This window comes from Carica papaya, chromosome 2, assembly GCF_054855325.1.
Source record: "Carica papaya isolate Zhongbai chromosome 2, ASM5485532v1, whole genome shotgun sequence".
In the NCBI taxonomy this organism is placed as follows: Eukaryota; Viridiplantae; Streptophyta; class Magnoliopsida; order Brassicales; family Caricaceae; genus Carica; species Carica papaya.
The window spans coordinates 14,933,117-14,939,650 of record NC_142310.1 but is presented as its reverse complement, the minus strand read 5'-3'; positions in this window follow the sequence as shown (position 1 = coordinate 14,939,650).

The window sequence follows — 6,534 nt, the reverse complement described above, 5'->3', positions numbered from 1 at the left end:
TTTTTTTCTTTTATTTTCTAGGTAAATACCAACTTCATATTATTTTTATTACATACAAATCATCAAGTGTCTATAAACCACATAGCATGCTTGAAAATCCATAACAATTTAGCTTATTAAACGAACAAAACACAAAAGCATGCAAAATAGGCAAAATCACAATCATCATATTTAATAATTTTTTTAATCTAAAAATACCTCTTAAGATGTTTAAAGAAATACTAAATTTCTTATCGAAACTTTAATAATTTCTGCTTCACCGTTCTTCGTTTCTTTCCCTCCTTCTTTCCCTTGATCACTCTCTCTCTCTTTCTCTCCCTCTAATTCTTAAAAAATGGAAGCATGGACGTGTGGGGAATAATGGGAAGGGAAGACCTTATCTATAGAAATTAGGAACCGTTGGATTTGCGTCAAGTAACAAAATTCGATGAAGAGAGAAAAAAAAGATGCTCAACATAAAAAATAAGGGAGGAAGGTCTCCTTCGCCGACGGTAATGGCGTGCCGCATGAGGTGATGGTGGCGCACTTCTTGAGGCGACAGTGGCTTGCCTAGCGCTCTGCAGGCTAGCCTGCAGGCACACAGCCCTCCCTAACATATGTGTAGGGGCTAGATTACACGCGCATATAGCCTAGGAGCATTGGGTGCCACACGTGCATGCCTACTATGCGCAGGCTTGCTGCGCAGACTACTCGCGCACAATGTGCGGTGCCTGTCCATGTGCGAGGTGACATGCGGATGGCCTACCTCCGCGCAACAGGACTCACGTAGGGTCTGACCTCGCGCTATGTGCACGGATGGGACGTGCACAAAGCATGCACGACCCGTGCTAGCTATATGCGCACACAGTGCACAGGCACCCGCGCAAATAGCTCTGTTTACCAGCAGATTTTACTAGGGGATTTCCCCTGTTTTCCCATTTTTCTAAAATTTCATCATTTTTTTTGTACTTAAATAAAATAAAATTAATGCAATTAAATTAAAATTAAGTAGTTTAATTAAAATTAAATAAAATCAGCAAAATTCACAAATTACGATAATAATTTGCGAAGTAAATTAAATGAGTTCAATGCGGCCTTAATAAGATTTTTCAAATTAATTAAGCACAGCGATAGGCGGGGTGTTACACATTCCACATTTTCTGTTGGGAATCCGTATTGCCCTTAATAGATGGAAGTCAGAACGACTTCGTGTAAAGAGTAAAATAAAAAATAGAGCATACCATGATTTGTTTAATTTTTTCTATTTTCAGCATGATTGATTTGATTAACATGATATGACTTTGACTTAATATTTTCTTTATTTAAAATAAATCATTTTCATAACTAATAAAGAACTCTAACAAGACAAATAATGATGGTATTTTTTAATTACCTTTGAAATCTTATGATGTTATTAAAATACTGCTATTCTTACTGAGTATATGGAACTCACTCCTTTCCATGCCCCCTCCAGATGAGGAAGATAATGAGGAACCGATCGCTGACCTACCCCTTGAAGCCTTTGAGGATCCCGTGGATCCATAAACTTTTATGAGTGCATAATTGTTTCACTTTTACAGAGACTTGTAATTAATTTTATTTCTGCCTCAATATTGTATGGAACTCTATTATTATTTTGTAAGGGATTGTAATTATTTATTCCATTGGATACATTTATCTATTATGCTCTCGTAATCTGTTTCTATATGTGGCACCCTTATGCTTTAATTTGCATTTGTGATGTCACAAATGATATAAAAGCAATTACGCAGAATAATCCCTTACAATTGAGGTTGTAGTTAGGAAACCTTATAAGATGCTTAAGATATGTCTTCTTTCAAAAACTAGACCATCAACTCGTGTCTTCCTATTCTTTTGTAGGAATGATGCAAGGAAAACCTTCTGTAGAGTGTTTTGTGAGGCCAATGATCACCAGACCAGGGCCAAGTTTACTGAACTCTTCTGAGCCATCCAGGGTCTAACTGCAGCCATAGTGAAAATCAAACAAATCAATACCAACACCCCCCGCCTGACTATCGCCTAGTTGAAAGGTCTATCTCCTATAACATGGAAGAATTTAGGAAACTTAACCCACCCCACTTTGAAGGAGGTCCCGACTCTTTAGTAGCCAAAACTTGGATCCTGCAAATAGAGAAACTTTTCTCTTTCTTAGACCTAACCGAGGAATAAAAGGGTCCCCTAGCAGCCTTCATGGTAATTGGTGAAGCTGAACATTGGTGGCGGCTTAAAAAGGAAGTCTTACCTACCCCAAAAATTTGGGAGGTTTTCATGGATGCATTTTTTAAAAACTTCTTCCCAATCTGTCCAAGAGAAGTAAGAGGAGGAATTTTGGGACCTCTGCTAGGGAAATTTGTTGGAGGATTCCAATTTATCACTGTTTCAATCTTGGATGGATCCATAGAAACTCCTTCGCCAAAAATTATGTTGCCAAGGAAGGAGACTCAATCCAACCAAAAAGAATACTTGTTAAACTTAGCATAAAAATGGTTCTGATGAAGGGTTTCCAATACCCTAAAAAAGTGAACTGCGTGTTCTTCGTGGCTCTTAGAATACACTAGGATGTCATCAATGAACACGATAATGTATCTATCTAGTGCATGCCGAAAATCCTGTTTATAAAATCCATAAAACAGCAGGGGCATTAGTTACTCCAAAAGTCATAACCTTGAACTCGTACTGATTGTATCAACATCAGAAGACCGTCTTTAAAATATCTTCTTCTTTGACCCGTAACTAGTAGTACCTTGATTTGAGATCAATTTTCGAGAAAATTGTAGCACCTCGCAACTGGTCGAAGAGATCATCAATACGAGGTAAAGGATACTTACTTTTCACCGTTACACGGTTGAACTTTCTATAATCTATGCACAATCGAAGGGAGCCATCATTTTTCTTCACAAATAACACCGGGACACCTTAAGAGGATTGGTTAGGGCGGATAAAGTTTTGACCAAGAAGTTCAGAGAGCTAGTTTTCCAATTCTGCTAGCTCAATATGACTCATGTGATTGGAGGAATTTCATTCTATCTTTATTGCTTTAAGCATTTTTGTTCTTTAATTAACAATTCAAATTAATTTTTGATTTTTTAATTTCTATTACATCCCCCTTGAATTCATATCTATCCATCAATTCAAGTTGTTCGTGTTTATTATTCAAAAAAATTATATATATAAAAAATACGAAGAATATCCCAATTGCACCCCATAAGATAATTGGTACATTGTTTGCATTTTGCACAACAAAAGTAGAATAGTCACCTGATTGGGGACTGAAAAACCTTTTAGAAATTGAAGACAAAGTACCTCACTTAACAGGTGCGAACGAAATTTTTATTTTCATTCAACACATTATCCACGTTTAATTTTTTAATTGCATTTCTATAATCTTGCAACAATGTTTTATTAAGAAACTTGACTAGTCGCAGAGCGTAGCCAAAAAATTGGGAGTAGTATAAGTAAATACATCTTCTGAATATATCCATCGAGATTGATCGGATCCCTACGCAATAGTCCATTTTGTCAATCTTTGTGATTTATGTTTCTTTCTTTTGTTTTACACTTGTTCCATTATAAAATTAAGTGACTAATCGATACTAGTTATTTAACATACAAGAGGCACACCATTCCTTTTTCTGTGGCCTGTTTCTGAGCTATCGTAGAAATTAGATCCTTTTAGAGTTCCTTGTTGTGTTGTAAGGACTAATGTGCATCAATTCAAGTGATTTTAATCTTAGATATTCAACTCAACAGACGAAGCTGTCAATTGAGGGATTGCAAGGTAAACACGAGCGGAGGTAAGGGAGAGTTTTTATCTTCACCAACTTCTTCTTGCAGGTACTTCAATATGTTTTAGATCATCGGAGAAACTCCCAACTGGAAAGGTACTGTAACACCTCGTCCATTGTTATACTTAATTGATTTGAAAAAAAACCTTATTTATTCAGGTCTTTAGGCCGCATTGAACTCATTTAATTTACTCCGCAAATTATAATCGTAATCGTTAATTATACTGATTTTTATTTAATTTTATTTAAACTTTAGTTGATGTTATTTTATTTTAGTGGATTTTATTTTATTTTATTTTAATTAAAAACAAATTTTGGAAAAACAAAAAAAAGAGAGAAAATTCTGCAGGAAAACCCTGCGAGACAGCGCTGCCTGTGTGGGCGCCCGCCCATTATATGCGCACACGTGCGCACAACAGGCGCGGGACGTGCGCACATTGCTCACTTCCCATCCGAGCACACAATGTAGGGTCAACCTTGTGAGTGTCCTGTCGCACACAAGCAGGTCGTTTGTGTATCACCTCGCACGCAGACAGGCGCCACACATTGTGCGCATATCGTCCTTGCAGCAAGCCTGCTTGTATAGGCCCCTGTGCGCCTAGAGCTTGCGTGCGCGACAGGGTGGGCCATGTGCCTACAAGCTAGCCCACAGCACGTTGAGCAGGCCATAATTTCCTCAGGTAGTGCGCCACCATCCACCTCGGGCGGCGTACCATCACCGGCAGTTGAGGAGACCTTTTTCCTTCATTTTTTGTGTCGAACATCTTTTTCTCTCTCTTCACCGGATTTCACCACTTGATACAAATCCAACAGCTCCAAATTTCTATAAATAGGGGCCCTTCCTTCCCATTCTCCCCACACTTCCATTCTTCCACCTTTCAAGAATGAAAGAGAGAGAGTGTGATCTAGAGAGAGAAAGAGAGGAAGAAAAGAAGAACAATGTAGAAGAAATTATCAAGATTTTGGTAAGGAATTTAGTATTTCTTTCAACTTCTTCAGGGGTATTTTTACACAAAAAAGGGAGATTAAATTGATAATTTGTAATTTTGCCTGTTTTGCATGCTTTTGTGTTTGCAGGTTTAATGAGTTGAATTATTCTTGATTTTAAGCATGCTATGTGATTTATAGACACGTAATAATTTGCATGTAATTAAAATAATATGAAACCGATAAGGTTACCTAAAAAATAAAAGAAACAAAAAGAAAAAGAAAAAGAAAAAGAGAAATATAGAATGAAGCATGAATGGTCTGAGTATATATCTATATTGACATGCATAATGCATCAAGTGTTTCGTTAGGATTTTTATCTCTGAAGGGTATCTGTTCCCCTAACCCCATCCGGGGTATCTGTTTCCCCATCTACTATCTGGTCTGGAAAGACATAAGAGAACTGCTCCCTGTTGATGACGGCATACCCTCTGACTAGATTGGTGATGTAAAAATCTGTTAGGGGTCACCTTTGACTAAGTACTGTCGTGGCCATAGAATATCTTATAGGATCACTATGGTTGGTACGGCAGTGGTCATAGATTGTACCATGATTTGGCAAGCCGAAAATGTGTCTAAGCAAATTGCTGTTATCTGTATTTAATCTGGTCATTCCACATAGGTAATTGGAAATTTGTATCTGTCTTCAGAGATGGAAGTCGTAATGACTTTGTGAAGCATAATACAAAAATATGAGGATTTCATGATTTATTTTGTTCTCTCTATTTGTGGAATGATGTGTTTGTTTTGATTATACTTACGTGATATTTTTTCTAATAAATAAATTATTTTCATAAGGTAACATAGGTCTACAAGTAATCAAACAGAATGTATGTTAGAATAATTCACCTTTTAAACCTTACGATATTAATTAAATATTATTTTTCTTACTGAGTATATGGAACTCACTATTTCCATGTCTCCCCCAGATGAGGAAGATTATGATGAACCGCCAGCTGAGCTACCCATTGAAGTTTATGAGCATCCTGTGGATCCACAAAACTTGAGTGCATGATTGCTCCTGCACTCTGATGAGTCCAATAGCTTAGTGAAAGAAGTGGTCCTCTTTTGTATTTTGACTTTGTATTTTGCAGCCACTTCTAGTCTCAGTTATATGTATGTAATTGGAACTCATTTGTAAGGGATTTGTATTAATTTTCTCTGCTGCATATAATTTTTATCATGCATTCATTATTTTGTTTCTGTATCTGACACCCACATGCCTTAAATAACATTTGGGATGTCAAAGATTATATCAAAGAAGAATTATACAGATCAAATCCCTTACACTAAGACCTTAGGTAGAAAGACCCTTAGAGTACTTAGGAAGAATAAGTCATTTTTTTTTTAAATTAGACCACCAACTCATGTCTTCCTTTTTTTGTAGGAATGACGCGAGGATGACGATATATAGAGTGTACTGTGCAATCTGAAGCCCCGGATCACCCAACCAGGGCTGAATTTGCCGAACTCTTCCAAGTCATCCAAGGATTGACTACAACCGTAGGACAAAATCAAGCTAACCCTTGTCCACCTCGTACCCCAAAATACTGAACAACCAAAAGGTCCATTTCCTACAACATAGTGGAGTTTAAGAAGCTTAACTCGCCGCGTTTCGAAGGTGGCCCTGACCCCTAAGTAACGGAAGCCTGGATCCTACAAATAGATTAGCTTTTCTCTCTCCTAGACCTAACTGAGGCACAGAAGGTTCCCCTAGCAGCTTTTATGCTCAATGGTGAAGCCGAATACTGGTGGCAACTTA